Raw genomic sequence first — 10,113 nt, 5'->3', positions numbered from 1 at the left:
GAGGTAATTCATACAATACCAAGCCTTGACTTCAGTGCTCTGCTAGTCTACATTAAAAGGTGTTAGTGCCTCAGCTCTTTTCAGATGCTCATAAGGATTTCCTTCACAGCGTTTTCTGCACGAAATTATGAGTGAATAAATTGCATCTTCATTTATCTTGGAAAAACCTTCTGCGCTGACTGTGATACGCAGGTCTCATCGCTTTACATAATTATATTAGTCTTTAGCTACACCGAGAAATTGATTGCCTAAGAAAATGAACCTGGCTTTGCTATAAATTACACCTATGGATCATAAGGAATGTGTTATTTTGTTTAAAATAGTACCTAATATAATTAAAGCTCTAATTCATGGCAAGCTACAAGTGTGCCTATTACTGTAACAGGGTTTGGAATTTAATCTGTCTGCGGGATAAAGAATGATCCTGCGTAGTTTTCATTTGTAATCCCAGACACATTATTTCAGTAAAATAGTCTGTGACTTTTAGATATGAGAGATGGATTGTTGAGTGAATAAGTATATTCATAAGTTTCTGTATTAAAGTTAACAATTCATCCCATGAATTTGCAGCGTTCATTCCCGAACCGTGTTTTGAGCAACTTTGGCTCTTCCTTTGTTGGGGGTCTTTCTTCTGATGAAGATGTGAGGGACATACTTATTATCAGTGATCGTAGAAAGAAAGCAAACTCTGGAGTGTTCACTTTTAAATAATGACATCAGAGTTATTATGGTGGACTTCTAAAGTTAAGTTAAAATGACAGAAGTCAATCAAAGCTACATAAAAGTTCACACGGTATCAGATTGTTTACAGATGTCTCCAACCAGACTCCGCACAAGAAATATGATGAGCAACAATTTCTGTTGGAGCTGTGAAGATAGTATCTGGACTCTATTTGATTATGAAGATTACAGTCCCAAGTTTCTGGCATTGTTCAGCAATTATTTTGTCTCCTATTCTACTTTCAAACTCATATTGTTCCTCCGATAACATTGTTTTTTATGAAAAAACATCAAAAAGTAATAATTTCAAGCAGTATTTAGTCATGGACTATTATACCTTTGGTGCAGGGATGCATTGTATGAGACTTACTCATGAACTGCAGTGGATTGTACTCAAAAGAATGTAAAAGCTACTTGGTTTAACAGCGTAAAGCATTTATATTTTTTAAATGGAGTCTTTGGGACAGGTAAACAAGTTGCATAAGACATTACATACAGTCATCGATCCGCTATCTATTCTTTGTTCGTTTCAGGTTGATGAAGTGCAGATATGTTTTTCACCGGTCATCAGGTAGGCAGGGAATACTTTTGACAGGCCCCCAGATCATCACAGGGACACACAGGAACAGCCATCCATGCTAAGAACCAGTCCTGCAGTGAAGTTACAATAACCAATGAGCTGATCATGCACATTTCTGTCTGAAGTACCCACGTAGAGACAGGATCAACATGCAAACTCTACTCACAATGGCTCCAGCTTGGATCCAAACAGGGAGCCTTCTTGCTATGATGAAGCTAAGCTAACCCTCTCTAACCCTTTAAATAGTTATAGTTATAAGTTATCATCATGCATATGCTGTAAGCATCAGATGAAATTGGCAAAATTCCTCTTGGAAGATACTTCAGCTCATAGTGATGAAGCATGAGTTATTATAATAGTTTTATCCCAAAACATACATTTTTATCACAACTACTCCCTGCTTTAAATCTTTCTGACAGAAGTCCAAATCCAATCTGATAATCAGAATTCATGTTACCACCCTTTGTCACACTGATTTTCATCCTGCCATCTGAAGAGTTTTACTGTCGGTTTTCAAGGCAGAAAATTCTCCAGCACATTTTAGTCCCTTGTGTGTGTTACAATTTAGCGACAAACTGTGAAATTATTATTTTCAGTTATTATTCAATTGCAGGTAGGTGGTCCGAGAATAAACTCTCTCAAAGGTCTCAGTGTATTCAAGTAGGAAATATTATTTCATAACAAAAGTAGCTGAACAGTTATCACATCTGAGCCCCGTTAAGTTCACATCTGAGAAAAATGGGATTTTCTTATTTCAAAATCCTGGATCGTCTCACTGAGTTTGAGTTCATAGGGCCATATTGTTTTCCTGATGCTGAAGTTGTTGCTTTAAAGAAGCAACAACTTTTTTGTTATCCTTTTAAAAATGCGCTGGTAAATCTGTGTAACTTGAAAACTTTAAAATGGCGATCACACAGTTTTACGTGCTTGTTTTCCTTGTTTACTATTGACATCAGAGATTTAAATCTATCGACAGAGAGCAAATTTGAGAGATTGAAAGCTGCATAATATTTAAAATATGAATAATCTACTATTAACATTTTTGATGTTCTTGTTAAAACATAAATCACAACAAAAATGTGTAAAAAAGTTTTATTGATGGAAACAGATCCACTCTCAATCCCACAAAATAATTCTGCCATCAAATTTACTCTGAAAGATCAATCAAACAAAACACCATTAAATTCTGCATAACAAATAATCAGAACTAAGGATTTCAGGAAGCGAAATGTAAGAGAGAAAAATAGCAATCTCCTTTCATTTGAACAAAAACTGAAGTATGAACAGCACTGCCAAAGCAGGGGAGACAAGAACTCCAACAAAAATAAGGTCTGAAAGGAAAACAGCAGGAGGAAACAAACGGGGAACTCAGGAAGCACAACGGTTTCATGACAAACACTGGCAAGGCAACTGGAAAACACGAGCTAACTAACAGAGAAACTGATGAGACACAGATAAAACAGAGCAGACATAAACAGACCCAAATGCAACAAGAGCACGAACCAAGACCAAATCAACATCCCGAGACCACGTCAACCAAAGGCTGATGGTCCTTCGTGCCACAGAAGCACAATAAAACACTTTAATCTATAAATTCGCTATCAAACATCGACAATGCTGTTAGCTGCTAACATAAACAAGGTTAGACATTAGAATGATTTTCTCATATTTGCAGTCCACTTCAGGTATATTGGGGAAAAGCTCACCTTTCGTATTTGTTCAGAAATTGTAACTTGTCAATAATATTTTCTAAAGAGCAGCATCATCACCATCAAGAAGCTCTTAGCCTTTCACCCGCTACCTTGAAATGAATGGTTGGATGGATTGATGGATGGGTGGATGGATTTCCACATTATGCATTTCCATATGCACAAACGACAAATAAAAATAAACAATAAAGCTAAAATATGTTAATGAAATTGTTGTAAAAAAAATGGTTTACCCTGACCATGACTGACAGGGGTACCAGTTTCAGAAAGGTAACAGTGTGATGCATCCCATCCTCTCTCGTTCGCTTTTACCAGCCTATGGAGATAATGTCACGATGTCAGGCCGCTTCAGATGGTCGGGTCCAAACTCAAGAACAATACGTTCTCAAAAAGAAATAAGGCAGCTGATTTCCAGATGAACAGGATTTTCCGTCAATAGTTTTTTTTTTTGTCTTTCCCAATAGCACGGCCAAAATCCAAGGGGACAGTGCCAATCTGACGCCAATCAAAGCTTTCATCAGGCTACAGAAACAAAATCAAATATCATATGAGGAATAATAACAGTATTCCTTTTATTTCAAGACACAGCAGAACAACTAGTGAAGACCCAGAATAGATTCTGAGCCTGCTGCTAGATAGATGGAGATATGAGACGTGTGTGATTAACACTGATCCCCCTGACTGCAGGTGCTGTGGTTGTACTCATTCCAAAATAAATCACTGACATATCTCATCAACTTATGTATTCCTTTGAAATCTTGTTCAGACCCGGATTATGACTCTAATTATGACTTTTCAGTTTGCCTCATGTACCACACCAAGGTATTTGATTTCCAGTGCATTGCTTTGATTACTGTAGGATGGGATTAACGTCTCACCAAACAAGAATCCTGCAGAGTGAAGTGATATCCTGATTTCTCCTGCAGTGCCAGCACTGGCACGACAAAATGCAGAACAGCTAAGACAAACAAGCCACAAAGCTGCGTTTAATCCAGTTGTAAACTAAATCCTTTTTTTGTGGACTTATTTAGCCATGGATAAATGTGGTATTAGCTGCTGAATTGAAAGGAGTGGAAACAAGAGGAATTTTCTCATGCTCACACTCACTTCTGTGGTCTGTAGAAAACCACCAGTAAACCAATCATTAATGTTTTGGACCATGGGAGGATGGTCCAAACAAAAAAATTAGGAGAACATGCACAGATTTACAGTCTGAAGACACAACCCCTGTTTAGAAAATCTAGTTTTCCAAGAACTTATTTATATTTTATCTCCTAAAAACCCTTATTTTAGAACCCATATCACTGTTAGCTGATCTAAAATGTGAAACTACTTTTCAAGGTAACCAAATCCAAAAAAAGACAACATTTCCTTCTATTGTTCTCTTTACCTATAGGCCTCTGCATTTCTGTCTGGGATGTGGGAGCATTGTGGAGGCTTGCAGGGTTAAGTAATTCTGCACCATCCAGAAAGACATTTGATTTCATTTGTAGTATGTCTTCCAGCGGGCGGAGGTGAGCCCACCTTTGGCTGCGGGAGGAGTGAAGCGGCGCACATATCTAGTGTTGGGAGACACAAAATTGACAATGCATTTATCTTTGAATAATGGAAATGTCCTGAGAATATGGTGGCAGTGGTCCTGGTGTGTCCACCGAGGGCGCATGGCTGTCAGACACTGAGCTCCCTGGCCCTGCTGCAGCATAATGTGGCCTCCGGCTCCCCTGGAGCATCCCACTGTTCTGCTCTGCTCTGCCTCAGGCCCACATTTCTGCTCTGGCACACTGCACTAGCTCCCCACTTAATTTACGCTCTGGTACGAGAGGGAGTTCATGCAGAAAAGCCTGCCAAGAGGAATCTTTTCTGCTCTTCCTCTTTAAAGGTGAAGTAGCTTAAAGCAGAGGTGTGGAAGGTGATGGTGTTTTCCCAAGGCGAAACCATATGCTCACTTGATACGTGCAATATTTGTTCATCTACATCCATTCATCATAAAATAAAATCAAACATCTGTGTGATGAGAATAAACATTTCCAGTGCTTGGTAGCTTCTATTATTTTAAGTAGCTGGCATATTCTAAATGGCTCCATGAATGCTGAGTTATGGCGTCCAAGAAATGTGCAGCTTAGTGACTAAAGCATGTAAAATGGATGGTTCTTGGCAGGCTGACAGTGCTGTTCAGTGAGGCAAAGTGCCAGTAAATTGTTTGGCTTCTGCAGTGCAGACATATAATTCTTCTGGGAACCAATGGCATTGTGTTTGCCAAAGAGAATAATGATAGATGGGATTAAATCAAACTGGAGAATTTTAGGAAGGACTCTGACCACCACCAAGCGTAATCTAAATACATACAAGCCCAGGGATCTATTTTAATCATTTCTATATTTCCCAGTACTCATGGGTCCCTCTGTGATTAAATGTAGATATTTTTGTGTGTACTATGTGAATAAAGATTAATATCACATTTCTTATGTCGGCCAGTTTGCACTTGTATATCAATTGGATTGATTTAGTAAACATGCATGTTCATGAGCAAACTGCTGTGATTTCCCTGATGTCTGGGTGCAATAGTGCATTTATTTTAATGATAAACACCTTCTCCTAAAGACTCATCCGCCTAGGTGTACACATAAATGCAAATCTGTCTGTGCAACAGCCCCTTTGGCCCAACAACAGGATATCTTCCCCATCTGTTCTCTCTCTTTCAACTGGCCAAACAACAGTTTTCCCCCGCCAGACTTGACCATTTGCTGGAACGGAGGCTTCTCAGCCATTTTTAAAGTTACAAAAGCTACTACTACTACTCCTGTGCTCACTGGTCTCTGATTGGAACTAGAAAGTCCATACTCGCAGAGAGAGTTGGACTAAATATTTGATGCCGATTAATGTTTAAATGCACTATCTTTGGCTTTCCAGACCCCCCCTTCCTCCATTGCAGCAGTTTCACAGGAAGCAAGCAGCGAACAGCAAGCATGGCTGTCAGTGGAGGGTGATTTGTTGCAAGCCCAGCCTTGCCAACTGTGAGGCACTGAGGTGTGACCACAGAGATGCCTAACATCTCCAGTTGCCTCAGGGCCAGCAAGTCAATTACACAATACTGCCTACCTAGAGCAATGACATGTGCTCAATAATAGACCAAAGGCAGGCAGACCTCAGAACAGTTTATACTGATAGGCACACCATTATTAATGTATTTGTGGTGAAATGTTTTGATGGTGGGATGCTGTTGTGGTCATTGCACGATGTGTCTTCATAATAATCTTTTATTCCTTTTTTTCTTTTTGTTTTTTTTGCAGCATTTGCACTCAGTAACAATGTTAAGCTGTAACTGCAAATATTTCCATTGGTCTATCATAAGAATAACATTTTGGGTACTTGTGATCTTCAAGTTTTTATGAACACCATCTGTGGGAAACTCTAAGTGGGTCCCTGTTCAAAGAAAACCTGTGTCTCCTTTGTGAAACGTTTTATCGTGGGGATGCAGATGTGCTTTTTGTTGGAGCCTTGCACCTCATCCATTACGCCCGGTCTGCCAGATAGATAGTGGAGAGTGAATCCATTCAAAAAGGACCATGACAGAGCCTGCTGCAAAACTGAACTTTCTGTGAACTAGGCTCAACGGTGGGGTCCATGCATCAAAAAATAAGTAATTTCTCTTCACTGCTCTGGCCTGTGTTTCATACAGATTGCTGCTATCAACACAACCGGCATCCTCATGTATCAATCTGTCAATCTGATATTCGTTTGAGCACTGTTTCTGTCTCTGAAGATTCAATCAAGAAGAGAATAAAAGTGAGCTGGGAATTTTTTATCGAGCCAAGATGAGTCTAGATTTGCCTGAGAAGCCAGTTTACATACATTTAAGAGAATAGATACAATGGATGTGGTGATTTCAGTGATGGGACAAGGGAGAAAGAGGAAAACAATAAATATAGATTTTAAGTTATCTTTAGCTGAAATCGATTAATCATCCTAATTTCTGCTGAAAAATTATTTCTTTTGATTTTGCAAATCAATTATTTGTTGTCCATGATAATACCAAATATATTATTATTTTATATCAGAATCAGAATCATCTTTGCTCGCCAGGTTTGTGCAAACACACATGGAATTTGATTTGTGAGACTTTGTCTCTCAAGGTTCAATAAAAAGTCAAATAAGAAATAGATTACATTAAGTAAAAGCTACAGTAAAAACATGCACACTATATACAAGACAGGACCCAATACTAATAAACATGAAGATATTGCACAAATATCCGACATTCTGTGACTGTTGAAAGTTTAGCAGAGTAAAGCCTGAGGGAGGAAACTGTCTGTGAGATGGGTGGGTTTGGTGCACAGTGCTCTGTAACTCCCTCCAGATGGGAGCAGTTTGAACATTTTGTTTGCAATGTGTGATGGGTCTGCAGACATGGTCCTTGCCCCTTCCCGACCCTGGACCGGCACAGGTCCTGGATGGAGAGAGAGGTCGGCCCTCATTATTTTTTCTGCAGACCTTACTGTCTGTTGCAGTCTGTGCCTGTCCTGTTTGGTAGCCGAGACGAGATGATGGCAGAGTAGAAGGAACAGGTCAAACTTTCCTGAGCTGCCTCCTTATGGGCAGTGTCGATACGGTGTTGCTACTTCCGATCCGGGGAAATTGTGGATCCCACAAACCTGAAAGTGTCAACATTAGACACTGTGTTGTTAAGGGTGGTGAGGGGGGGAAGTGGTGGGGGTGCTTCTGACTGCACCACTAATGCTTTCGTCATTGTTATGGTAGTAAAACTGTGGCGCAGCCAGAATGTTGCAATTCTAAAATGCTCAAATTTCAAACTTTCCAAAGTGAGAAGTCTGCTTTTCCCTAGCTTGTCAAATACAACAACCCTGGTTCTCCCTCCTGCACGTTGCCACACTTCTAGTCATCCAGTAAAGGTAACTTTATACCTGACAGGTACATGAGTCATTTCGATGTTTTGAACACAATCTTTTGTTAAAAAAAAGTCTATAGTTTCAGAATAAGTTATATTAACAGTGGCATTTAGGTACAATTTCAATATCTGCACAAACTTCAGCTAGCAAAGAAAAATGTGCAGCCAACATATCTGTTTTATGTCATCTACCAATTACAGAATCCCTTTCAAGAAAGAAAGAGCTCTTTGTATATCAGTTGTAGCAGATCAGCACAGCAGCTGAATGTTTCTGGATTTTCAATGATATAAACTGTAGTTTGGCACAATAACATTTCTTGCTTTGATGTTGAGGACAAATGTGAACATTGTTTTGCACGGTTAATCTGTTTATATTATTTGGCATTAATAGTGACATCCTTGAACAGCACATTTCCCTTGCTCAAGTTCAAGCACACCCTGTGAATGTCTCTGAACTGGATTTCTTCACTTTAGCACGGATGTTGCATTTTTCTTTGAGTTCTCAAAAGAACTTCAGGTTTAAATTAGCAGAACACTTTTTCCACTTGGCCATGGACCACGTGAAATGTGATCCAACCCTCCAAAAAAGTGTTCTTTTCTTTTCTTTTCAAGATCTTGTATATAAGTGTCGGACTGTGTTTTTTAGAGGTTTTTACTAATACAACAAAGTTCTTGTTGCAAACAAAAAAAGCCTTTTTGAGCTCATCTGTAGTGATACTTAAACCCAGGCACTGTTGACAGAGATCTCGGGCTTCCATATGAAGAGTCTCTGGATATAATTAAATTTCTGTCAGCAGTAAGAGTCCACAGCCACAATGGATTCCTTTTATGCCTTCGCCTCTGACTCTAGCTGTGCATCCATGTGAGCAGAAAACACAGTTTGCGATAAAGCTCTTCCTCTCCTCCACCCGCCGACTGTGCCCTTTAAGGTGCATTTCATCCACATAGAAAATGAAGTTATACCTGAACTTCGACCAATAGTCTTGCTTGCCTGGGGAAAAGCTTGTCTTTGTATGACCAAGCGGCGCAGACTGCACAGGGCTACACAAGTCTATCAATCTTCTTCTGTTTCGCGCAAGCGGTGGTGTAACAAGCCGAGCACTGGACCCCGAGTCCCGCCTGTTATAATGCCTTGAAATATTAAACTGTCTATTTACTCAATAATTTGCCTTCCTCTTGCCTCTGCGACTCAACATTTCGCACTCAACAATCATTAAATCATTTCAACCAGCTGCTACCCAGCAACATGATGCTAAATCTCTCTCTGAGTATCAGAATAACAGAAGGTGACTTCAGTGGCAAGTGAAGGATTTCCACTTTAAAACGGAAAAATGCTGCAGACAGCTAATGCCTTGAAGACACAAGCCAAGAAAGTTAGTAAGACGGCAGGCCGCAAATGATGAGTGACAAACTGGTGTAAGACAACCATAAAAAGGTAAAATACATTTATTGGCAGCGTGACACAGATGGAAACAAAATCATTGAAAGTACAGGTGTCTACAACAAGGACAACATGGTTGCATCGTCCTTCCTGTCCGTCCACCTCTCTCCTAGCACCACCCTGAAACCCACTCGTCTTTTTTCATCGTGAACCCTCGAACAGGATGTCAGTTTCTGTCTAATATTACATTTTATGCATCTCTCTCATGGGTGCAGATCCCGGGGGGGACGGGGGGGACATGTCCCCCCCAATTTCTGAAAAACATGAATTGTCCCCCCCAATAAAAATACCCTAAATTAAAAAATTAAATTCAAAATTTAACAAATGTATTTTCAGACTTAAAGGTTGAATATGTAGAATGTATTTATTAAAAATATATTTCTAAAAAAATAATACATCCACGGTGCGTTTTGAGGTGTACAGAATGAAAGTATTGCTACTCCATAAATCTTTTTTTTTTAGTCTGAATTAATATTTTTAAAATTTTTGACGGGCTCGACACTGACTTTTTGTCAACGTTCTGTTTACATTCATACCTGCCCGTAACCAACATGTGGCTCACTTCTCCGCTGTTTTCCTGCCTCCTCCCGGTCGTATGGGTCTGTTTTCAACGAAGCCTTTTCAATAATCAATTGGTGGATCAATGGACCAATTTATGGCATGGTATGAGTTGCATATTGGCAAAAAATTTAAAATTAAAATCACGTTGGTGTCCCCCCCAATCCTGACATCAGATCTGCACCCCTAGGTCTCAGTT

This window comes from Cololabis saira, chromosome 6, assembly GCF_033807715.1.
Source record: "Cololabis saira isolate AMF1-May2022 chromosome 6, fColSai1.1, whole genome shotgun sequence".
Taxonomy (NCBI): Eukaryota; Metazoa; Chordata; class Actinopteri; order Beloniformes; family Belonidae; genus Cololabis; species Cololabis saira.
Note: the sequence above shows the minus strand (reverse complement) of the source record.